The following is a 27,774-nucleotide window of genomic DNA, read 5'->3' as shown; positions in this document are numbered from 1 at the left end:
ATACTGCTGTTATTAGGTAGAAATAAGTGTGGCGGTGGTGCCGCCGGAGTCGAACCACAAAGGGTTCTACCACCTTCAAAAGTTCAAAAGTTCTATAGTAATATAATGTATTTTCGAATGATTATTTGTTCATTTACTTGCTACACTTACACGCCTTTACTACTTAACAGATTGTTATTAAATTTTGTACGTACAATACAATACAATACAATACAAAACTCTTTATTGTACACCAAATTTATAGCAACAAATACAAAACATTTTACAATAATCAAAGGTACAACTGGCCTTATCACTAAATAGCGATCTCTTCCAGGCAACCATTTACTTATTGCAAGAAAGTAATATTATATAAAAGAGATCCAGGGTAGGGGTGTACATGAGTATAATGTAGCGAGAGTCATATTTTAAATATATCAGCAGCTAGAGTACTTAAGAATAGAAGAAAAGGAGAATAAAACCTCATCGCGAGCGAAGTCGCATGTAAAAGCTCGATTTCTATAAAGCACTCGTAATGAAAAATGTAGTACCTATTTACAATATGATAGCTCCGAGAAAAACTAGTTTAAGCTAAGGATTACTATGTAATCTATAGCAAATACTGCATTTTCGTAACGATTCGACCGACTTCCAGTTAAAAATATTATTTTTCTTATCAGTCTTTCGATGCCATTTCTGCTAAAAACTGAATTGCGCCAAAATGTCGATTAATGCTTTCTCATAATAACCATTTATTTCAGACAATATTAACAAAGATACAAAAGTATAATTGAATAGGTCTACATATTAATATATACTTATAACTAAATCATGTTGTATATTTATACAATAAATAATATGTTGTATATTTAATGTTGTATAAATGTTGGAATGTAGCGAATGTAGGAAGAGTAATGTCTTTTATAATAGGAACGTTATAGTAGCGTGCTACATTACCGAGTCAAATATTCTACATACTAATTAATTTGCCACCAACGCATAACTGTAATTGTGAACTAACCGGATATAATTCACTATGTCACAAGTCACAATAGCAAATATACGATTCATTCTCATACAATCGGGTCATTGTGTGACATACATACAACAATATGGCGCACACACCCATAACCATATATAGCTGAGAATCAAATTCCTAATCCAATTTAATCCGTTTATACATAGATGCATTGTTTTAAATTATTCCGTTATAATGAATAAGGTGTTTTGATCATTATTATTGTTAACTTATTTTTATTTTACAAAATGTAATACTCGTAAAGAGGTGTGGTGGTGGTGCCTGCGGAGTCGAATCACATTTTTTTTAATTTTTTTAATACTATAGGAGTAGCAGACGAGCATGCAGTCCATGTGATGGTAAGTGGCTACTGCCGCCCATGGACATCTGTAATCAACCCCAGATAGGATTAGATATTCCTACCTGAGGTCGGCCACAGATGCGCCGCTACCCCTGAGGACTAAGCTGGAACGCCTCGGAAAAGTCTGTCTCCCTTACCACACCCTTCAAACCGGAACACAGCAGCGCCTAACACTGCTGTTATTAGGTAGAAATAGGTGTGGCGGTGGTGCCGCAGGAGTCGAACCACAAAGGTTTCTACCACCTTCAAAATATGCTTATTCAACCTTTAATGTGCTTATTCCACTTAATTGTAGAAGCAGTTTCGATATTCGACGATATTCTTTTCGGGACTAGTATCATACAGCCAAATCTATTTTATGTCATTTCGGAAGTCATCCATACTAACTGCTGTTATTAATCATTACTTATTCTCCGAAGTGATAGTAAGGAACATTTATCTTTTATTATTACAGAGTTGTAGCAATAACCCTTCTAACTTACGAAATGTAAGTGTTGCCTTTCTTTAATATCCAAATAATGGTTATTTGATCACCGGAGGTGTTACCTAATGCGTAAAGTGCAGGAAGCTTCACACAATTGATTTTCGTGTGAATGTAAATTATTGCTTTTCTTTTTTTTTCGATTCTTTTTTGACGTTACGTTTCAACTGTTTTTTTTTATTGTAGCCTACTGGGAAGGGTTTATTTTTCGAGCGTTTGTTTATGTATGTGTCATAGATTAGTAAACATACTTCAACGCCTTGAAATTGAATGAAGCCACAAGCGGCTTATTAGTAAGTTCTTGTTTTGAATTCTTGACAAATAAAAACATTTTTAGAGAAAATTTATAAATAAATAACTAATACTGCGTAATTTACATAATAAATAAATAATTATTTCAAATATTTTAGGGACATTTTAGCACGGAGACGTGGCAAAACTTTTTTACGCAACTACATATTTCAATTCTCAAAACTGGGTACATTTTCTTGTTAAGAGTGAGTAATCTTTACTAATCTATGGCATATGTATAATTAGTTCTTTAGTACGCTCTTCACCCCAAACGGCTCGACGACTTTTAACATAATATTATATGTCGTTACATTCGTCTAAATTTTGAAAATGACAAAGGCTACATTTTTAAACAGCCTTACTTTAGCGGATTAATTAATTAATTAATTTATCTTCTACTTAAATCTGTCTTAAATATTATGACAAAATAAATCAATTCAAATCAAATCAATTTATTTATTTCTTTGAATATAAGGTAACATATATGTAGCTGTAATAAGCGCCAACTTAATAGCAGTTGTTTTTTAATTTAAAGACAGAGTCATAAATATTCGGCAGATACTTAATAACAGGTATCTACTCATATTGTATAAAGCTGTCTTATAAATAATAAATTACATTTTTTCAATTCCTCTTAACAATACATCATTGTTTTAGATTGAACCTGATTGGCGTTTGATTAATTTAATTCGCGCCTTTAGCATGACTTGTCACAGTTGTCATATTGTCTATGGTGATTGGCGACCTCGATATGTCATAGACCAGGGGTTCCCAAAGTGTGCGCCGCGGCGCCCTGGTGCGCCGTAGAAAGTAAAGAGGGGCGCCGTGTGTCGATCCTCTAATTATTGGGCACCACAAATATTGGCGTTTTGGTTCACATTGATTTGACTGAATAAATATCGTGTTTAATTTTTGTTTTTTTCTCAAGTCTTTCTTGTTGTTTTCCGTTTAAAGTCTTTTATAATAACATATTGTACAATTTTATATTGTGGTATTTCAATTTTCGTTTCGATCAACCTAACGTAACTAGTATTATTATAGGTATTATTTCTTTCGTCGGTCTTCTTCAAATAATTAGCCAGGACAGGGCGCCGTCAAAAATATTACACTTGTAACTGCGCCGCGGGTTACAAAAGATTGGGAACCACTGTCATAGACAATTTCTTGTTGCTTGCTCAGGAATAATCACGACTGTATAATCGTTACTGTTCTTTGTACGTGTGTTGCATAATTAAATACTTTCGATGTAAGGGTGTAGACCTATTAATTATAATGGCTGGTGATTGAACTCCATGAAAGGAGGCACCAATGTCACACTTATTTGTACAAAGCGTTATGCTCACGACTTTATACTTGCTACTATACTTGCACACGGTTGCACGAAGATACTAGAATATTCCAAAGCTTTGACATATGAAGAAATGAAATGAAATATATTTATTTTGTTGCCAACGACGGCACTTACAAATTGCCAGGTACAATGTTTTTCTTAAACTACTACCGGATCGAAAGTATTTTTATTTTCGTTATGTTGGTTTATCGATGTTAATAAGTTTTATTTAGGTAAGACTTAGGTACTAAGTAACTACGAAAGCTCCTAGGGCCTTTATATATCATCATACTAATATTATAATGGCGTCGATAAATAATTACTTAAATGTAATGGAATGGGATTAACAATAATATCAACTGTTATAGTATACATAAGTATATATACATGTAACTTAATCACAGATCACATGTAAACACAACGATCATTGTTTATTTTTTTTCTATGCGACATCGGGGCTTATTTTAATTGTATAAACTGAAAAAAAACAATGTATGAAGTTTTTTTTTAATAATTTTACAAAACCCTCTGATTTTTCAAAGTTATGTGCGTATTATAAATTAATTATCACTTGCTTAAATGGCGAATAAAAACATCATAAGAAAATCTACCTGAAAAATCTTAAGTTTTCAAAGGTATGTGAAGTCTACCAATTCGCAATAGGCCAGCGCGGTGGACTATGGCCTAATCCTTTTCATTCTGAGAGGAGACCTCTGCCCAGCAATGGGACAGTAATGGGTTGATGATGATCATGACGATGAAATGAAATGAAACGAAATATATTTGCGGTAATAGTGGTTACAATAAGATGTTCACAATAGTTGCTAGGAATCTCACAATCAGCCATGCCATGGCATGTAAATTGTTATGGCAGGTTATGTCAAAGTAATATTGATGATGACAAAGATGAGGATGATGATAATAATTTTATAAACACTTCATACTAATAATTAATAAGCTTATAACCAAAGCAGTAGCTTCCTCGTGTATTCTAGTAAACGTAACACAGCGACTGTGCGGTCACCGCGCCAACCACGTACGTGTTCGGAATTCAAACTGATTCATCGGGATTCTAAAATGGCCGACTGTCAACACAGATTCAAATCGGTAGATATGCCCTCGAGGTACAATCTGTTAAATGAACTAAAATGATGCTAGAAGTCTGTATGTATTGCAATTTAAATAAATTGGTTTCTACAGACGCAAAGTCATCAGAGATAAAGATCTCGAAGATATTATATATTCATAAATTTTGTCCGTTTTTCTTATAATTAAGTCGCTGCAAAAGAACATTCTTTTATCAAAGTATTTTAATAGATTTCTAATGGAGACAGAAATCTCATTGCATTCATTATTTATAAAGGATTTTTTTAATATTTTTAATTTGATATGTTTCTTGCTTTTTATTATTGTTTGCATTCTACTGACAGAGAACGCTCGCTCATCTCATTATTAACAAATGTTCGGATGCACAATGGTCACATCTAGCAAACTAAATCTTTGGCAAACTTCGTCATACAATATTGCGTATGAAAAGCAGCTCACAAGATAAACTTTCTTGACAAATTTCTACCGTGGCATCGTCGCATCTAGCATTTTAACTCTATGGTCAAGTGACACTCAACTCCTTCGCTGTACACTTTATTGCACATGGAAAACATAGATCCCAAACGAAACAGTAAGAAATACGTAAATGATTTCCAAAGAATCTCTTATTTATTCTCGCAGCGTAACCCATCCTTGATTTCGAATGTGAATATCGCAAACAAAAAGTCACAATAGATGCTTACTCTTAAAGATAAAATCTATTTAAATAAATATTGCAATGTAAACGTTTTTCGCGCGCAGTTAGTGTCAATGTGTAATTGATATTCCTATTGATTAAAGTAATGACAGCATGCAATATTAAAGTTTCTTTACTATAATATAAGAGGAGCAGACGAGCGGACCATCTGATGGTAAGTGGCTACTGCCGCCTATGTACAACTGTAATCAACCCCAGATAGGATTATATTCCTGCTCGAGGTCGGCCACATGCGCATCTACCCCTGAGGACTAAGCTGGAACGCCTCGGAAAAGTATGTCTCCCTATAATTGAGAACACAGCACAGCAGCTTCGCACTGCTGTAGGTAGAAATAGGTGTTGCGATGGTGCCGCTGGAGTCGAACCACAAAGGGTTCTACCAACTTCAGGAACATTATAGTATTGAAATTAAATAAATAGTTATTGTTTTAAATAAAAACTACGGGATTAAATTTTACATCGCGTACTGTCAGTGTGAAGATGAAGATACATAATTATGTACGTATGACATTTCCATTAACTTAGGTAATGACAACATGCAATATGAATTGATATAGTATCTACCTATTACTTGTCTCGATTATGGTATGAACAATGAGTCATTTTGTCAGTGAGGTCAGGTCATTCTCATGCATACTTGAGCGTCATGACTATAATCAGTCATAAATTAAATAAATCGATAAACAATTGAATCTTTAGTCATATTAATTACTTTTAATTTCAATACATATTTCGAAACGAATCATACACTATAGAACATACAAAACTCATTCCGTTTTACCATAGATAAGTATAAATATCTCACCGCCTTGTAATTGAAGGAAGCCATTAAATGGGTTAAACGGCTGATAATTCTGTCAGCCATTTATAGGCTGTCATGGTGTAATTTACGTGAAACAATGTCGACATGCGCAGTTAAGTGGTGCAAAAAGTCATGCAAAAACACGAAATCGAGGAAAAAGTGAGAAAAAATATCGTTTCATTTGTAAATGATCTAAAAACTACATTTTTTAAATATTTTTCAAACTCGAAAATATGTGACAGTGAAAATTTCAATTGTCAAAACTGGTTACATTTTCTTGTTAGGAGTGAGTAATCTTTACTAATCTATGCCTTTTTCTTATACAACAGCGCGAACAGTGAAATCTTAATTCTAAACATGGATATTTCAGATTCTCTTTTTATATATTGCGTTACAAATTGAAGGTATTTATTATATGAACTGCCTATCTAGCATAAAAAAAGGTTTTTGTAAAAAAATATAAAATTGAAAATTAATCAAAATTTACTAAAATTTTAGTGCTTTCGCGAGAATGGAAAAACCAATTTAAAAATATATACAATCGTTACAAAGTTATTTCTTAGCTATTACATATAAGTGTAGGCATTTGTCAAGTTTAGTACCGAGCATCTGCTGTATTCGAGTAAGTATGCAGCACCTGTTTTAGAGTTCCATACTCAAAATAAAAACGGAACCTTATTATAGCTACTAAGCCTTCATTGTCTGTCTTAGTATTTGTTGTTATAGCGTCCACCATGTAAAAAAATCAAGTGTCTATTTATTACGATTCAGAAGATAGAGCCCTGTGACAGACGGACAGACAGCGGGCTTAGTAATACGGTTCCGTTTTTAATAGTTTTTTTATAATATAAGAGTAGCAGACGAGCATACAGTCCACCTGATGGCAAGAAGCCTTTATGGTTCGACTCCGGCGGCGCCACCCCTATTTCTACTTAATAACAGCAGCGTTAGGCGCTGCTGTGTTCCGTTATGAAGCGTGTGGTAAGGGAGACAGACTTTTCCGAGGCGTTCCAGCTTAGTCCTCAGGGGTAGCGGCGCATCTGTGGCCGACCTTAGGTAGGAATATCTAATCCTATCTGGGGTTGATTACAGATGTCCATGGGCGTTCAGTACATTTATTTATTATTTATGGACCATATTAAAAAAATGTGGTACAAAAGGCGGACTTAATGCTAAATAGCATTTTCTACGAATCAACCTAACGGACACATTACACAAAGAACAGGGATACCTTGGCGCAACTTAATTAATTGGTTAACTTAATTAATTGGTTTTATGAATATGACAAAATAACAACGCATCTGTTATCAATCTCAAATAGAACTGTCTGTCATTTAAGTAGACAACTATAGTCCGAGTAAAACTAGTCCGCTCTGAATATAGAAATAAATCGCGTCGCCATAGCAAATAGCATAAAAAAGTATACAAAGTACAAATAGTACTACACCTGCTTGCAACAACTTCAGAGCGGACTAGCAGTTTGGCGCGAACTAGTAGTACGCAAGCCTATTTGGAGTCCATTTTGTTACTTCTTCTATGGCATCAGGCAACAAGTCTAAAGTTAATCAACCAAAGATCTTTAGTGTTCATTCCGATGAATATAAATTACCTTTTTAGTGGTTTAACGTGTTAATCTTGACGTAATACGAAATAGAGGCCTAATCGGAGTTACGCAACTTATGGTCAAAGTTAATATTTATATCGCGACTTCTATTCCTCGATATTTACTAACTAAAGATTTGTCTAGAGCAAATATCAGTACTTTCAAACTAGGATGGCAAGTTGGTGAAATTATCGATAAAAATATATCAATATCCTGAAATATCCTGAAGTACTAATGTACAATATTGTAAATTTTAACGCGTTATTATCGATATAATGAAAATCTAGCAAAATTAAAGTAGGGGGAACATTTCTTCATTGACACATTTTAAAGATTTACTATCAGGAGGCCTACCACCATCTTTTAAAAACCATCACAGTTCAGGAAAGTTTTATTTCCTCCTTAAAACAGTCAAATATTCCGTCATACACAGTTGAACAAACTTAAACCCTTATTAATTTTTCGCTTATCCACTGTATAAAACTGAAAATGTCATATTATGCTTAAAAAGTTAAATTTCCTGTTTAAAGTAAAATAATGATTAAAATAATATTGTGTTAAGAGATAGTAGTAACCCCCCAGGTAAGTGGTAGGTTACAGAAGTATGATTGACAGGGTACATCTGTAACCAACTTTATATAGAAAAGGGCTTGTACTTAAAGCCGATCAAATATGTATATATGGATGCCTTATATGTAATCGTCGGCATCAACTTATATTATGCGCTAAAACCTCATCAAAAGATTTTTCTTCATAAATAATACAAATACAAAAGAATACTTTCCATTTCTTCACCTGTAACTATAATCTTTGAATCGATAAAATATTTAAGATATGATACACGATTTGATAAGCCCAGATGAATAAAAACAAAGCAGACAGCGTGACCCAGATAAGGTGATTTGGACCTTCAAATAGCATCACGCATTTGAATAATATAGGATTATGATTTTTAGTACATACATATTTCTAAAAAGAACGATTTTATTTAACTAGTTAAATGCTAAAAGTTGCGGACTTCCATTGTTATTTCTTATTTTAGCTATTCTTTTTATAAAATGTTCTGTTTATGAATACTAATATTTTGTGCCAGTATTCGATATAGAAAAATAAATAAATTAAAAAATAAATATAAAATAATTTAATAATTGTAAATAATTTATTGGATAATAATAAGGTTATATACAATATTTGAAACAATAAAATTAAATACTAATTAAACAAAAAAAATCAAATTATATACTAATAGAAACTTATTTACAAAATGTACATATACTTATACAAAAACGAAATACAAAAATATAAAAACATAAAATAAATAATTATATAATGAATATATAAATATGTTTTTTAGGTACGTACGACAAGAAAATCTTAACCTTGAACTCTTGAAAACGTGAAAATTTTAAAATCGTGGTAGAAGTAACTTACTCGTATATCATTCCCTATAACGTCAGAATTTTTGTGTTTTTTTTTTTATTTGCGTTAAGACAAGAAATGTTTTATTTACTTAACTTAACTCAATCTTAGTGATAACTTTATACAATCCATCAAGTGAAAAAAGCGGTAATAGATAAACACACCAAATCTACATCTCTATAAACGCACCCACCCACAGTACTATAAACAGGTGGCATTAAGAAGTATTGGAATTTCACCTCGGCGCGTATTACACAAAAGTTGTGTCAATATGAAGAGTTGCTTAAGTAATCCTGCCTACGTTGATTTAAAAATTAAGGTTAAAGTTTTAATTGATGTTCGAAATTAACCAGACTTTAGTAACGACGGATGTTTAAAAAGCTGAATGTAATTTGCACCACCACCACAAATTCCTTATAACAGCATATTTTCTTGTAGTGTAGTATATATGTTATAGTCAAAGTCCGATACACAGTCTCTTCGCGGAAGGACTGGTTTATCCTAGGTTTGGCCAAAGCCATCAGGCAATCCCCGAAATACATTTCAATTTCGCCCTTTGCCTGAAGTATTTTTAGTCAAACCCAGGAGCTCCTAACTTTTCAGTCAAACGTCGAAAGTAAATTATTCTGTTTCGGTTTTGGCCTAGTCAATCCTAGAAGCGACTGCAAAACTCGGTCAAACGTTGATCTGAACATGTTTAAACAGGTTCATAATGTCTCTCGCGGTGTTCCGACCGATTGTTTTGTCATTTCATGTTCGTTAATTGAGCGTGCGGGCGTGTAATTGTGTAAAATTGAAGATGAGTGAGGTTAGGTTAGGTTAGTTTAGGTTAGGTTAGGTTAGGTTAGGTTAGGTTTTTTTAAATTATTAAAACAATAAACATCAAAATTTTAAAAATGTTATTTTTTATACCTAATCTTACAAACTAACCTCCGTATATTCCAAAGCATTTATTTATTTATTTTATACTTTATTGCACATCGTACAAAAGGTGGGCCTAATGCCACACGGCATTCTCTCAAAGCATCTCAAATATAAAAGTGAAAATCACGTAAGCTGACCAATCAGGTGTCAGAACTGGCAGAGTTAAGCGGTTCTTAAGACTTGAAAGCTGCTTAAATGATAAAATGCTTCCAAATATACGAAGATAAGACACTTCATACCTATATCGGAGTTTGACTCGTCAAACCCCGATTTAATAAAATTGTGTTTTGACGTTTGCCTGACCAAATTAGTCTCTCCCAGGTTTGACGAAAATTGTTTAGTCAAAGGCCGAAAATTTACATTTGTTTGGGCTTTGACTAAGTCATTCAGTCTGACCTGAGGATTGACCAGTCCAACCTAGGAGCGCCGGAGCTTCGGAGTTTGCCTATAACATATATACGTAGTACGTCATAACTTAGGATGGCAAGGTGTCATACCAGGTGTCTAAGGACCTGTGAGATTCAGTTTCGTAGCATGAGATGATAAGATACCAAAACGAAATCATCAAATTATGGTTTCAGATAATGATTACTATTAGAAAAACGTATAGTCATAATGCAATAAAATGCGTAAATACTTTAGTATATAGTTTTAAACGTACATTTAAGCTAATTACGCTAATAATTCGTATTTGTTTGAGTTATTACCAAATGTTATCGGGCAAAACTGATCATTGAGTGTCATCTGGACGTTACGGCTTCTTACAAAAAGTTCGTCTCATTTTGAGGAAACCCGTGCCTAGCAGTGGGACAGTAATGGATTGATGATGATAATGATGATAATAAAGTTACTTATTGACAAGCTCCGTGTCAATGTTAACATTCACATCAACTGAAAACAACTTCATACAAAAGAAGGGGGCAAAGTGGAGTGCCTTGAGAGATGCCTTGATATGCATTTCTCTACATACAAGTTATGCAACCTGTCAAAGCATTTTGCATCAAGTCTCGAAGAAATGTCACATATTCAAATGAAATGTGGTTTATTATAACCATAAATAACTTAACGCCGGATATTACAGCGGTTTGTTATGAATTTCTTGATCAGATTGTCGGTCAATGGAACCGGTATTTGTGGGACATGAGAACATTTAAATTTGTAAATACAAGGACTTAGCCAATCTATATTGGACCAGTTGCTCCCTTCTCCGGACTCATGTCCAGGAGAGATACGTAAAAACTACGGAATTTTATAAACAAAACCCCAACTGGCCTTTCTTACTCTCATAATTTAGGCAACTCCAGACACCCCAGATGTGTGGTAAGGGAGACAGACTTTTCCGAGGCGTTCCAGCTTAGTCCTCAGGGGTAGCGGCGCATCTGTGGCCGACCTCAGGTAGGAATATCTAATCCTATCTGGGGTTGATTACAGATGTCCATGGGCGGCAGTAGCCACTTACCATCAGGTGGACTGCATGCTCGTCTGCTACTCCTATATTATAAAAAAAAAAACCCCGTATATTAAAATCCGTCAAGGCGTTTTGGTTGCAGAGCACGCCAAAGAAAGAGATATTTTTCAACCAAATTCTTCCTATGTCAGGAGTTTTGACCCAAACAATATTTATCATTCCATTGCTCTTTTCGTGTCATAACCATAGTCTAATTAACTATTTGTTCCTATAGTCAGCTTAATAACCCCTTAAATTTTAAATGTAAGATATAAAAAGATTAATTTTTTTTTTACAAATTCTGAATATCGCCTTTATGCCATGTATGGGTACTTGCAATACCCATTGCTAGGCACATATTTTCTCAACTAGTTAACTAGTACTGCTCCAGTATGCATAGTAAACAACACTAAATTCCATTGCATCAAGCAATGAATCAGACAATACCAGTAGCTCATCCGACATAATTGTGATCCATGAGAACTATTACGGAATCATTCCAAGCCGCAAACTAGTTGATATTGCCGCAAAAACGAACCAATTACGGTATAGGTCAGGGGTGGGTAAACTTTTTCCTGTGCCAATATTATCGAAAATAATCTATGAGGAACAGATTTCCTGTACTTATTTATTGAAAATAAATAGTTTTTTTTCATTGACGTACCTATAGACATTTCAAAAGTTTATTTTCGCTGATAACACATGGCACAGATTTGTCTCTATCATTTTATTTTGATAAGAATACGATTTGATTTCTTCACCTTCTTTCTGGCCAGGGGTCCAAGAGCACCCCTTTGCCTCTGCCATCGACCATGAAAATATAGTATACATGTTTTGGTTGTTTTGATACCGACGAAGCTTGTACCTATATTATGTATTTTTTAGTAATCATTGACTAGGTTCTATTGTAGTTGGATACTGGAGGGGCGTATTCTAACCTCTAGTGGACAAAGGGGGGGAGGAGGGGGGTTGTAAGGGCGCCAGAGTCAAACCATCCCTGAAATACGTATTTGTCGGCGAATAAGTAATTTGTAAAAACAAATCAACTTTTTAGACTGGGGGCCTCATTCAAAATTTCCATTCCGGGCCTTAGCCCGCCACTGGTTCGCCGGAGATGGCCTGCGGGCCGTAGTTTGCCAACCCCTGGTATACGTATATCGGTAACAGCAGCAATTAGTAACCCGTGTCGGAGACATGGGAAATATTAATTATACTGACTGGAACGGATCGCACGACGTGATTTCATTAACTCACTATGGCGGTTTGTTTATCAACGGAAATGCTTAATTTAATTGCAGTTTTAATTAAATCCACTTGATACTGATGAAGTTTGAATAGCGACATGCGTAACCTTTAATAGTAAAATGGGACTATGATACCTAGAAAAAACGACACGAATGGTAAACCTAAAAATAACTCAAAAGAAAGCAGGGATATTACGAATTAGTAAATTTGTTTGTAGTTACCACACCATTAGTTTCTTCACATGAATATTTTTATTTCGTTTTCTGGATAAACGTTCAACGTTAGTAAGTAAATTTAACCGACCATAATAACTCAGTCATAAAGAGTAGACAATCTCTGTGCCGGCTCCGGCAGCGTCATCGCCACACCTATTTCTGTCTAATAACAGTATTAAGCTCTGCTGTACTGGTTTGAAGGGTGTGGTAAGGGAGACATTCTTATCCGAGGTGTTCCAGCTCAGTCCTCAGGCGGCGCATCTGTGGCTTACCGCAGGTAGGAATGTAGTCTTATCTGGGATTGATTACAAATTCCATGGACGGTAGTCACTTATAGTCCGCGTAAAACTGCTAGTCCGCTCTGAATATAGAAATGAATCGCGTCGCCATAGCAAATTGTATGACTACCTGCTCGCAACAACTTCAGAGCGGACTAACAGTGACGCGGACTATAGATACCATCAAGTGAACTGCATGCTCGTATGCTACATCATTTTCGCAAAACTAATCAAATGTACTACATTTTATTACTCAATTTACTAAACATAATTAAGGTACGTAAGAACTCATTAAGTAGATTAGCCTTTACTATTTCACGTGCATTCACGACATGTCTCAAGCCGGCATTTTCATTACGTTAACCAATTAACTTTTTCGTAATGTTACCGCGAATCAATTAATTGGTTACTTGAAAACCAATCAGTTGTACAAAGAACGCTATTTTATATTTTATAAACTATTTTGAACGCGATTACAAGTTGAACATAGCAGTTTTTATAAGGTATGTATGAATAATCATTGTTTTAAGGATGAAGAAATACATCTTGAGGAGGAAATTTAACGTTTCGACAGTTTTGCATCATGTTCTCAAGGTTTCTTGCTGTCTACCACCTTAGACAGCCCTGTGGAAGATTACGACGAGCCTGTTGATGGTAGAAAACTCCCTCAAACCTAATTCATCAGCCCTTAGAAATTAATTTTGTGGCATAGACTTTCTGTTTTGCAGTTTTATCATAATTAGCGTGCTAGGCCACGCAAGATGGTTGCCGCAGATTTACGATTCATAGTCCGTCTCCTGGACTCCTCGGTCGCCACCTGCACATCCAAGGAAGAGAGGATGTGGGTTTGTTATAGGAGTTGAAATTAACACATATTTCCAGCGTGCAGCAGTTCTTGCAAGCTTGTGCAAAGGTATGGATGTGGGCGAATTATCTAAGGTATCTTAGTCCTCGGGAGTTGCATCTGTGATCAGATCCAGGTAGAATTCTGTCCTATACGAAGTTGGTTTCAGATGTTTGTGAACGACGGTGAATGTATCATCAGATAGATTTCATGTTCCTTTGATACTTCAACCCTATAAAATAAATACTCCCTTAAGTTCCTTTGGAAAGTAAACCTTATTAACTCTACCTTGGTTAGCCTTAAACACAAATAATGACGTCATAAAATAATACCAGCTTAGCAAGGTGTGTAAAGTTACTTTATAAAGTAGCAAGTTATGTCGATAAAACTACCATTACCGCATAGTATTATTGTAGGCAACACGTGCAAATGCCATACTTATGATTAGGCCTCCCAGTATGGAAGAGTGGACAAAGAACATTCCGTAGAAAATAGGCTGTTTTCATATAAGTCAGTCGGTACATGCATAGATCTATAAGCAATGACATTTTGGGCTAGTTGCACTGTATTTAAATTAGAATAATCTTATCATCAACAACCCATTACTGTCCCACTGCTGGGCACGAGTCTCCTCTCAGAATGAGAAGGATTAGGCCATAGTCCACCGCGCTGGCCAAGTGCGTATTGGTAGACTTCACATACCATTGAGATTTTTTTTATAAATCTCACAGGTATGCAGGTTTCCTCACGATGTTTTCCTTCACCGTTTTAGCAAGTGATAATTAATTTCTAATACGCACTTAACTTTGAAAATTAGAGGTGCGTGCCTGGGATTTGAACCTCTGACCCCTCGATCGAGAGGCCGAGTTTCTTAACCACTAGGCTATCACTGCTATGCCACTAGGCTATCACTGCTATATAATAATAAGAAGAATAATCCTATACTAAAGCATTATAGAGACTAGGTACATACTGATTAACATAGTAGGAACTAATTGGTCATTAAACCTATTTTAGCCGATATCAATATTTTAATAAAACAAAACAAATTTGATTTTAGAGTGCTTCCAACTCAAAAATAAAATATTTAACGATATGCACGATATCTAATTATATATAACTCAAAGGTGACTGACTGACATAGTGATCTATCAACGCACAGCCCAAACCACTGGACGGATCGGGCTGAAATTTGGCATGCAGGTAGATGTTATTACGTAGGCATCCGCTAAGAAAGGATTTTGATCAATTCTACCCCCAAGGGGATAAAATACGGGATGAAAATATTACTTCGTAACGCGAGCGAAGCCGCGGGTAAAAGCTCGTCGATATATAAAAGCTTAATAAATATAGTACTGTCTCTCTGTGCAAACTAGAAAACAGGCGGTAACTTTTAATTTTACGAAATATTCTTATAAATTTAATAAAATAGTGATCACTAAGTACGTCTAACCGCTTTTTAGTACCGTGACAATATTTTTCCATTTTTCAGTCCTAGCGGTTAGCCATCTTAAAAAACTCCGACGGTTAGCGCGTTCCTTATAATTCCTTACACGGCAAACATCTGCTCAGTACTGAAAGTTAATTGTTAATAACGAGACATTCGCAGCTGCGGCAAGCTAAATGTCAAGCATTTAATCAATTCACTGCCAAGGTCGCCATTCATCACATACAATTACTTCAATAGAACATCGTTTACGATCCGATAAATTCCGTTGCAAACATTGCACAGGTGTATTGAACTTGTATGGGAATGTTTTAATAAATTACAATTAATTTTATTTAACTTGGCTAAATGTAAAGTCCTTTGTACTTAATTAAAAAGTTAAACTGGCGCGTGGCTTTTTTATCTGTTGACACGCGTTATCGGCCATATGCCACCGACGCGTGCCAGGCAAAAGGTACTCCGTATTCAGCCAAGCACAACGCTTGGTAAAAAAATACTCTTCGAGTAGACTGTAATAGCCAGTAGTAATAATTATATTTAATAATTAGTTGTTCAACATCATTATTTGTAGTTTCGTACGAATAATACTGTGGATACAAAATGGTAAATTATGTAACGGGTACTCACGATACGCGACTTTTCAATATTTTTATAGCGAAAATTTCTACTCACTTGTATCCAAAATAAAATCGATCAATATCACGATAGTCAAAAATCATGTTATTAAAAATTATGTTACATTAATAATGTCAATTTAAAAGTTCTTTCTAAAATCATATTTTGTTTCTAATAATGTTTTGAATATTTATCGATGTAATCCTAAAATGACACACAATTACTGACTCACCCGGCGAATAAAAACATTGATATAAAATGCAATCGAGCTACAATATTTGTTTATAAACAATGTTACACGTGTTTAAAACATTACAACCTTCCGACTTCTAATAAAAATCAAATTAATACTAGGTGCATGACTACACATATTTCTTTCATATACCCTATCAACGGTATAAGTAAACCTTCTGAGTTCTAGTTTGAAGGTAGAAGAACTTGAATCATACGATCTTCAATCCTATTTCTATTTAATAACATCAGTGTTAATGCGTTGCTATGTTCTGATTTGAAGGGTGTGGTAAGGGAGATATACTTTATCCAGGCATTCCAGGTAGTCCCTTAGTTCTAAGGGACAGAGGCGTTTCTATCGCCTATCTCAGCTACGAATCTAATCTAATCTGGGGTTGATTACAGATGTCCAAAGACGGTAGTAGCCACATACCATCAGGTGGACTGCATGCTTGTTGATAGATCGTGGAAAGATTAATTATTAAAAACGGACTATAGTATATTACTTGTTGACATCGATAAAATACGGCAGACAGCGAAGCATCTGTGATTTACATTTACGGTTACGCAACTGATTTTATGTGCAAAAGAGATAATTTATGTCTATAATTATCACCTCTAGTTGTGTAATAGGTGAAAGTTCAACGTTTAGCTTTAGATATCACGGCGTTAACCTTATGGCATTGGGTATTTTTAATACGAATGTAAAAAAACCAAACATTTTTAAGATTTTTGAAATGTAGTCTGGCTAACGAAATCTTGTAAAATGTTTTGATATTTTTATACCTTTTAAAACTATAAAATATAGCTTTAACTACAGCTGAGAGTAAAGGTTACCAAAATTTATAACAAAGAATACTTACATAAATAGAAATTTCAACGTATAAACATGAAAATTATATTTAATTTGAAATGTGTACTTACTAAATACAAAAGCTTCGTTATACAAAATCAAAATGTATACCATAAACAGACTAAAATTCACTAAATTATATACAGGGTGTATTACTTGAAGCACTTGTAGGTACAAAAAGTGTCAAACGGTACTAATAGTAAACTAATAACATGTATAATTACAGTCCGTCGTTTCGTTATGATGTAATCGGCTTTCACCGCTTGCATTCCGTTGAGCCGCGGAAGTCCCGATGTACGACTGAACATCGCGTTGTGGTCACCACACTTGAGCTACCACATCAGGATCATGTTTACAGTTGATTAACGCTCATTATTAATCCATCTATGCATTGTTCATTTGAAAATCAAATTTGTGAATTTTTAGTACGCGTAGAAATAGTTAAAAGTCGTGAAACTTTTACGTTTTAAATTTTCTCTTCCACTCAGATTTAAAATTACAATTAGAATAATGTATAATTATAAAATTGATCTAAAATATTTTATCATATATTTAAAAAAAATGTGTAGCTTGTCACATACATTAAAATATACAGACTTCCAAAAATTTACATTAGTAACAACATAAACTGCAATTGTTGTGTAGCAAAAAAGGGACACCCTGTTCAAAATGAATTGTATGGTTACTGACGTGTGTACCGCGACAATATCGAATGTAGACAGATGTTACCGAACCAGTACGGGACGGTGTTTGGGCAAAGTAGGGAGTGTGATAATAAAGGGAACACTCCAGCTTATACAGGTTGATTAAAAATTATATTTGCACTCCGAATAAATTTATTGTAGTTTTAAAATATTTTAACGCTAGTGAAAGAGATACATAAGAAATAAACTTTCGTTCTTCTTTAAAGATATAGATGATTCTATAGAAATGTATCTTAAGTAATTACGGGTGAATTTTGCTTTTTAATAAAGCTACGTGTCCTATAATTTAAGAAATAAGTCGGGACTTTTCTGTTTTAATTTAGATTGTTAAATATTTTGTTTAATAAATCTGTTATTTCTTGTTTTAGTTTTAACACTAAACAAAATATATGAGGGACTTACTTTTGGTCTACATCTATCAATGTTTCTTATAAATATTTTCATTTCCATAGATTAGTATGATGTTTATCCGTTTTTTCCATCCATTCATATTAACATAGATATCGTCTCTGGCACATACATATAACTTATAACATAACAAATACCATTTGGTATGCTAATTCATCAAACAATTACGCCGCTTGTTCAAGTGTCAGTCGCCATTGCGCAAAACAATGGTGGTCCCGCCACAGAAACAAATAATACAATACTGAACATGCGTTGATATGTTAATATTCATTATCTGTAATTAGCATAATAATATTCGAATTGGCCATGAATTTTATAGATTAAAAATACAATTAAACTTAACTATGTGTGTTATTGTGTCATATATTAATCATTTTAGCTACATGATAGAATATGAGTCACAAATAATAATCCCTACCTTAATAACAATTATAATTTCAATCAATGTTCCATTGTGGTCGAATATGGTAGAGACCTTTTCAATTTATAATTACTCATCACTAATATTAGTATTGTCTCTACAATGTTTAGATTGTAAAAACATACACACTTGAAGTTGCCGATTAATTAACTACAATGATAAAATTTATATAAACTTTGTTATCGTTATTACTTCTTTAATATACGCTGCAAAACGTGATCAATCGATCAAAATTGTAACAATAGTTAATTTGTTATATAACTTTGTTTATTTAAATGACTTTGTACATTATCTAGTTTACATGGTCCGTTATATCAGAATATATTTAAGTATGGAGAAAAGCCAGCCAAGGTTTTACTTCACTAAGTATTTTAGACAAGTGCTTAAATATAACAGTATATTAAAATAAAAAAATATAATAAAAAAATATTTTAATTAATCTAGTCAAAATTATCACTCAGTCAATCAAAGAAAGTACCTTCTTAATACTACAAAATTAAAATTAATATTTATTTATTAGAGCACCATGTATAACGACGAGGTACGAGCCAATACGCAAGGGGCGCCAAACGGAACGGTGACCCTTTGAAACAACTTCCATCACCTGGCGGTAACCATAGAGATCAAATCACTACACGGATGACACTATTGATTCGTGTGAACTGTAACGGTTAGTTTTTATTAGCTGGCAGTTACAAATAAAAAATTGGCAAAATATGATATATAGAGTGCATAGATTAGTAAAGATTACTCTCACCTAACAAGAAAATGTAACCAGTTCTGAGAATTGAAATAGTTGCGTAAAAAGTTTTGCCACGTCTCCGTGCTAAAATGTCCCTAAAATATTTGAAATAATTATTTATTTATCATGTAAATTACGCAGTACCTATTAGTTATTTATTCGTAAATTTTCTCTAAAAATGTTTTTATTTGTCAAGAATTAAAAAAAAAGAACTTACTAATAAGCCGTTTGTGGCTTCATCCAATTTCAAGGCGGCGAAGTATCTTTACTAATCTATGATAGAGTGTTTGAAGTTATATATTATACCATGGCATTTTTCTTTAAAAAAAATAACATGCTTGCGTCACACATGCACTTTTTTTAAATACCAAAGAAGTATAACTTCTTATTATAAGTATAGTTAAATTTAGAATTCATATATTAACATTTCAGTATAGATTAAAAATATAAGGTCCTGTCATACTTATGAAACACATACCTACTTATATATTTTTAAACACCTTTCATATTTTAAAGACGCTTTACGATAAACATATCCATTTTTTATATCGCAAAAGTAAATTTCAGACGCTTCCTTCGACATACCTTTAATACTACGGATGTATTCCTAAAAATACTTTCATTTTAGGACGGGCCAAGGTAACAAAAACCATTCATCTTCTACGCGTTATTTTTTCTAAAGTTACTGAAGCGACGCAGGGCGCGTGCTATACAGCCAAGCGTGGCGTATGGACGAGCAGATGACACGCGACCGTTATGCCAGCTGCAGACCCAACCGAACCATTTACGCGGGCTACTGCTCACAGATTATAAATATCAATAAATGCACACACGTGTTTTGTGCCAATACTTTTTGTGTTAACAGGAAATGTTTTGGCGAAATGTAGGATGAAATATGGAAGTTTTAGATATTTTGTTGTAAGCAATTAAGCATAAAGTTAAACAATTTTAAGCAGATTTTGCTCAAAGTAAACGGATATTATTCTGCACTTACATTATAAAAATACAATTGTAGAAGGAATAAATTATCTCTCGAACCAATAAAGCAAGCGTTAATAGGATTCATTAATAAAGTAAAATTTATTAAAAAACGTAAATAATTTCAGCAACATTCTTAGATGCTGTTATTTTTGATAGATACGTTAACATAACGTAACATACTTACATTAAAAAAATAGTATCGAGACGTCGAGTCCTTCAAAAACTCTCAATTGACGAACACCAATAGATTATCGAATCGTCTAAGAAGTTTCACTTCAAAAAAATTCTGCACTTATCGTTTGAATAATTGCTTCAAGCGTATGGTTGGACTGGTTGGTGAATAGTTTAAGACTGTAGGTTTAGATTATAGATTAGTAAAGATTACTCACTCCTAACAAGAAAATGTACCCAGTTTTGAGAATTGAAATAGTTGGGTAAAAAAGTTTTGCCACGTCTCCGTGCTAAAATGTCCCTAAAATATTTATTTATTTATTATGACTAATATGCAGTATTAGTCATTTATTCGTAAATTTTCTCTAAAAATGTTTTTATTTGTCAAGTATTCAAAAAACAATGTTGTTTTTTAATAAGCCTAATAAGCCGTTTGTGGCTTCATTCAATTTCAAGACGGCGAAGTATCTTTACTAATCTATGGTTTAGATTTTAACACTTAAAATGTCCGTAGATGTTAGAATAACTTGCATCTAATCACGATGATTGCGTTCCATTATGTACGTTCTACGCAAAATCAAGCCGTAAATGCGTTAAATCCTCGCTCACGGACACATCTCTAATGGAGCAAGGCAAATGTGCTACAATTCAACAATAGCATATAAACTGATTTTTATTTCTCGTAGTATAAGACTGAAGTTACAAGTAACCTATAACCATGAAACGTAAACTGTATCGGTATAATTTAGTCATGCTTTCGCTACGATTGCATTACTATTTATGACTGCCATAACTGAGATTCGTGATTGAACGGCAGTGGAAACGACGAATGTATTTATTTAGTTTCTTTTATTGAACTACTTATTTCACATGAATCTTTCTGTTTGACACACAAACCTGTATCGTTTACATATATATTTTTTAAAGATGTCCTTGAAAATTTAATAAGTTCTTACTATAGACAACCACCAATATATCGTATAACAGATAACACAAAACCTTGCTCCTACCAGAGACAACCATAAAACGAAAATTCGCGAATCGGTAATGATAAACGTGAGTTAATCGAACAAAATATTCAATGTCAAGCCGTTGAATGAGACATGCATTGTTTCCATTGAGGCATATCGCGACGGTACCAGGCGGACAGAAAGCGGAGGAAGTTGACAAGGACCCGTCTATCACGCGAAGGTCAATGACACAGCGATAAACTTCCAAATAACTTATGGCATTCAGTATCCAATTATTGCTCTATAATGTACGAGGCCATGAAGTAGTATTTACATTTAGGTGTCCGTACTCGATCGCTAAAATGGGACCAATCTTTTTACCACGCTTTTATTAGCTTGGGTTGTATGTATGTATGTATGTATGTATCTATGTAACGGAATCTTTGAACTCGATTTTTACCCACTTTGAACAGTCCGATTAATTTAAAATTTTGAACAATTATCAAGAACCGATGACAATACACGATTTTAATCATTTTATCCCATTCTCCTCATCAGGATCGTCAGGAATAAGGATTAACGATTTTCCTTCACCGATTTTAGCGTGGTTTTTATTTAGTTTTCTAAACTATGTATAATTATTATAATACTTATGGGAGTAGCAGATGAGCATGCAGTGCACCTAATGGTAAGTGGTTACAGCCGCCCATGGACATCTATAATCAAACCCAGATAGGATTAGATATTGCTACCTGAGGTTGACACACCCTTTAAGCCAGAACCCAACAGCGCTTAACATAGCTGTTTAAGCAGAAATGGGTGTGGCGTTGGTGCCGCAGGAGTTGAATCACAAAGGGTTCTACACCTTCGAGACTCAATAACTAAGACCCCGTTGTTTATTTTTATTTATTTATTCTTCTTATACCTAGAGTATGGTACAAAGGCGGACTTAATGCTATGAGCATTCTCTACCAGGACTACTCATACTCTCTAAGACCCCGCTGTTCGTCCGTAACAGAAAAAAATCAAGTGTTTGTTGATTTTTTGATGATTCCGAAAGGAACAACAATACCTCTTAATTATGTCGTGCATTGTTTTCATATAAACGTTGATATGCTATACCAGGAGGCCAGAAAGCGGAGAAGTTTAGCAGACAAGGACTTTATCACGCGAAGGTCGATGACGTAGCGATAAATTCCCTCGTTTATGGTACCTATAGTTTAGTTTTAAATTATTTTTCAGATACTTTTCGTTCTTTAATTATTGCCTTATTCTGTTCATATGCAAATTAAATTTTCATATTTCTTAGAACTCCTAACAGACATTCAACGAGAATTCGAAAATTCATTGGCTTTTTAACTATCCGGTAACCCGCATACCCACATTGGCATCGGAGATACTTGGAAATAAAAAATAAATATTTAGATGTAGAGCTCTGGGAATTAAAATAATAATGACCATATACAGGGTGAATTTTTAAAACGGGCCTTCAGGGCCAAATCCGAAACTATAAGGATTAGCGAAAAATGCTGAAAGGAGTTACGAGGCCGATTTTGATAAAAACTAAAACTGCATCATTAGTTTATTAAAATATTTTTTTCCTTAACCGGGAATCGAACGAGTTCATTTTGAAAAAAATTACACCTCTATATTATTCCACTATCTGATAGTGTCGCTTATAAGGATCAAATTCTGGGAAGTAATGTTATGTGACAAATTAAAGGAAAAGGAAAATTTTGAAGAAAATACGTATTTTTCCATACATTGGCATACTAATTCTTAAGGATTATACATAACAAATGATTTATGTATAATTCTTTAGAAACAGACATAAGTCATACCATTGAAGAATTTGATGGTTAATCAACTAATTATTCGATGTTATGACTATGACATACGGCTTAGTATAAGAAAGTAATAGTTTGGCAAATAAGTTACCGCCGTTTTCAGGATTAATTTTTTAATGAAAATAGATAACTGATTAAATAGTAAATTCTTATTGTTTGTGGTTTACAACTTCGTTTCAACGTTAAATATGATTTTCTATATCTCTTTTTTTAGTAATCACTCGGATTTGACTCTAAAAAGAAATTCTCGCAAATTGTCAACTTTACATCTGTATTAAACGAAACTCCGCCCATAGCAAGTAAATCTATTATAATGGTCCTAAAAATAACCTTAGCTAAGTCGGACATAAAAATATAAATTATTCGGAAAATATGGTCCATTTCGAATGATTAGAAACATTAAAGCTAAAAAAAATGTTAATACACGTAATGTTTAAATTAATAAATGGCGGGAACTTAACTGCCAAATTAATATAAAAAAATATGTATTTTCTTAAAATTGAGGCTTTTCCTTTAGTTTGTCATTTATCATTACTTTCCAGATTTTGATCCTTATAAGCAACACTATCAGATAGTGGAATAATATAGAGGGTGCATTTTTTTTCAAAATGAACTCGTTCGATTCCCGGCTAGGGAAAAAGTTATTTTAAAAAAGTAATGATGCAGTTTTAGTTTTTATCAAAATCGGCCTCGTAACTCCTTTCAGCATTTTTCGCTAATCCTTATAGTTTCGGATTTGGCCCTGAAGGCCCGTTTTAAAAATTCACCCTGTATATTTCGTATCGTTTTAAATAAAATTTACGCGTCTTTCCGGGGTTACATTTTTTTATTTATAAGCTCAAATGCTTATTATTAAGTCAGTTAAGTATTATTTTAAGGTTCTCTTTCTGAAATATAATGTATAGGATAGCAAGTTATTCATTGATTATTATACAGAATTTTATTCTTTTCACTGCCGTTGCCTTTTTATTGATAACTAGCTGACCCGATAAACGTTGTGTTGCCATATAAATAAAAAAATGTTAAGGGTGAACAACCCATCACTTAGGGGTATGAAAAATAGATAGTAGCCGATTCTCAAACCCACTGAATATGCATATAAACTTAGGTGAAAATCGGTAAAGCCGTTTCGGAGAAGTACGATAACTAACATTGTGACACGAGAATTTTATACATAAGATTAACCTTATATATTTTGGGTGTTTTCATGAGAAGAATGTCTGTCTTTTTGGTTGTCGTCTAGAAATCTACTTTTCTCGAAAGTACTGATAGTTGACCTATACAATGGCAGGTGTTCAGGTATCAATGCTATCTAACCGATCGCATCTAACCTTTTCAGCCCTATTTCTAAGACATGGTGGGTAGGTCCACGACTTCGGTTAATTGACAATTCTATACTATACACCTATAGGTTAGTTTACTTGATCTAACTGCCAATTTATGTAATCTGGATAACGATTGGATCTGTAAGCTAATGTGTTACTGTAGTAATTTACGTGACGTAATGAGAAACTTAAAAATGTTCTCAAAGGTATGTGAAGTCTACCAATACGCTCTTGGCCAGCGCAGACGACGACAAATAACATTCTTATGTGTAGTTGTGTATATTCCGCGCCAAACTGCTAGTTCGCTCTGAAGTTGTTGCGAGCAGGTGTAATCATACAATTTGCTATTCATTTCTATATTCAGAGCGGACTAGAAGTTTTACGGGGACTTTACGCACGTAAGAAGCTATACTTCTTTCTGTAGTAAATTTGAAGGTGGTAGAACTCTTTGTGGTTCGACTCCGGCGGCACCACCGCCACACGTATTTCAACCTAATAACAGCAGTGTTAGGCGCTGCTGTGTTCCGGTTTGAAGCGTGTGGTAAGGGAGACAGACTTTTCCGAGGCGTTCCAGCTTAGTCCTCAGGGGTAGCGGCGCATCTGTGGCCGACCTCAGGTGGGAATATCTAATCCTATCTGGGGTAGACTACAGATGTCCATGGGCGGCAGTAGCCACTTACCATCAGGTGGACTGTATGCTCGTCTGCTACCCCTATATTATAAAAAAAATTGAGACATACTTTTCTGACGTTTGTACCTTAGTCCTCAGGAGTAACAATGCATCGTTTGCCAACCTCAGGTAGGAATCTAATCTAGTCTGGGGTGGATTACAGAAGTCCGTGCAGTAGCAACTTACCATCAGATGCTACATGCTCGATTGCTTCAATATTATAAAACATTTACCTACATACCTACTTAAGTCTTCCGCCCATCACTGCTTACGACATAATCCAGCTTCGTTCTAGCTCTGCTAATTAGCAGGCTAACGACTCCTGCCTAAGTAGACAGTTTCGAAATACGGGTCACGCTAAACATTTGTAGGTGCAAGCGCAATTCATTTTTTACCTGCGTTAGGTATTTTTTATTGAAGATTTTTTTTAAATATAGGTAATATAGGAGTAGCAGACGAGCATGCAGTACAGTACAAGTGGCTACTGTCGTCCATGGATGTCGTAACCCCAGATAGGATTAGATATTCCTATCTGACGTCTAAGGACCTGAGAACTAAGTTATACCGCCTTGGGAAAAGTATGTCTCTATAACTGATCTCAGGTAGGAAACTAATATTATCTGGGGTTGATTACAAATGTCCATGGAGGGCAGTGGCCTCTTACCATCAGATGGACATCATGGTCGTCTGCTACTCATATGATATAAACCATTATTCGGTCAAAGGTCACGTGTTTTATTGATTATGTAATTATTTAATTACCTGCCATGGAATGCCTCGTAAATTGTGTATAGTTGATAAACATGTTTGTTATTGTGGTAATTTAAATTAATAACTAACTAATAATTATTAATAATAAGCATGATTTTGATTATATATAATTTTTTCGTATAAAAGTGTTATTTTACGTCGACAATTATTTTCTCACCTCTCGTAAATATAATTATTATAATAATATAAAAAATATATTTTTGAAAGTTTGTTTTAAAGAAAAGCAAACTATTTTTCTTCAAAGTTGACCCTTTATGACCCATCATAGAGAATAGAATAAGAATAGAGAAGAGAATAACTCGAAACAAATATTTTACTTTCGGATTAATTGTTCACAAGGTTTTCCCCATACTATAACCCATATTTATATGTGACACGTCATTCAACGGATGATTGCTGTCGGTTAATACCTACGGCTGGAACTTCCATGAGTAAATCATTTTAAACCACACCCTGACATACTTCGTTCGTTTACATGGTTTTTCAATTTAACGTAGAAACCCTGGAAATTTTAGTAAAATGTACGCCTTTGTAGCGTATGTAAAGTATTTTGTTTGAAAATATTTTTAAAATTTGATTAGCATATCGAGGTATCAAAGAGATTTAAATCATGATTTAATTTCATACAAATAAAGGTAATTTACAAATTTATTGAAAATATTATTTTGAGTAGCGATTGGGTTCAATTATTTTATTTTTAATTGTTTTAAATATTATTGTACTTAACATAAAGCAGTCATTTTATAATCCTGTAAAGGCGTCCTTATTTTTTATTTATCATCATCATCATCAACCCATTACTGTCCCACTGCTGGGCACGGCTCGCCTCTCAGAATGAAAAGAATTAGGCCATAGTCCACCGCGCTGGCCAAGTGCGTATTGGTAGACACACATATGAAGACATTTTTTTTCGGACCAAACTCGAGAGCAAGAGGCCGTGTTTCTTAACCATTATCTTTTTGTTATTAATTAAACAAATATTAATGCAGAAACAGTACTCACTGGTGTTACTACATTATTCCACACATATTTCATAACACGTGAGATATGTATCGTTGAGATATCTAACATATCAATTGACTAACATTATCGGTAGCCGACTGTTTGCTTATTATATTACTGCTATGAATCATATGGTTTGACTCAGACCTCAGACCACAACGGCTTGACCGAATTCATGTACCGTACGCAAAAACAGTACATTTACTGTCTAAGTATAGTAAGTAAGTATATGTAAATTTGCTCGATATTACCCAAAACCATTTATTACCAATTGGTAAGAAGTCGAAATATATGTCTAACTTCAATCACTCTGTGGTAGTGTTAGTACGAAGTGATATGAAAGTTTTTGTATGAAAATCTTAACAATATTAAATTCATCTTAACAACTAAAAAAACTTGTATACGCATTTGTTTCCTGATGCTACTCAATTTGTAGGGACACATGAAACATACAACTAAATAAATGTTTGTCTGTGATTCTATACTGCCATTTTGAAACATACAACTAAATAAAATGTGATTGTCTATGATTCTATACTGCCATTTATACATGTATATTGTTTTTCAAATGAAACTTCTTTACGAGTTGACCCAT

General features: G+C 34.0%; 1 protein-coding gene across 1 annotated transcript in view; it reads left to right on the top strand.

Moving 5' to 3' along the window:
- The window catches only part of insc (spindle orientation adaptor protein inscuteable), a 58,294-nt gene that overhangs the window by 21,629 nt on the left and 8,891 nt on the right, over nucleotides 1-27,774 (top strand). The gene's annotated exons all lie outside the window — the stretch shown is intronic.

The sequence above is a fragment of the Epargyreus clarus genome, unplaced genomic scaffold (genome assembly GCF_041222505.1).
Source record: "Epargyreus clarus isolate Ecla_fem2 unplaced genomic scaffold, WU_Ecla_fem_2.2 ptg000029l, whole genome shotgun sequence".
NCBI classification, from domain to species: Eukaryota; Metazoa; Arthropoda; class Insecta; order Lepidoptera; family Hesperiidae; genus Epargyreus; species Epargyreus clarus.
This window is presented reverse-complemented; position numbering and strand designations above follow the sequence as displayed.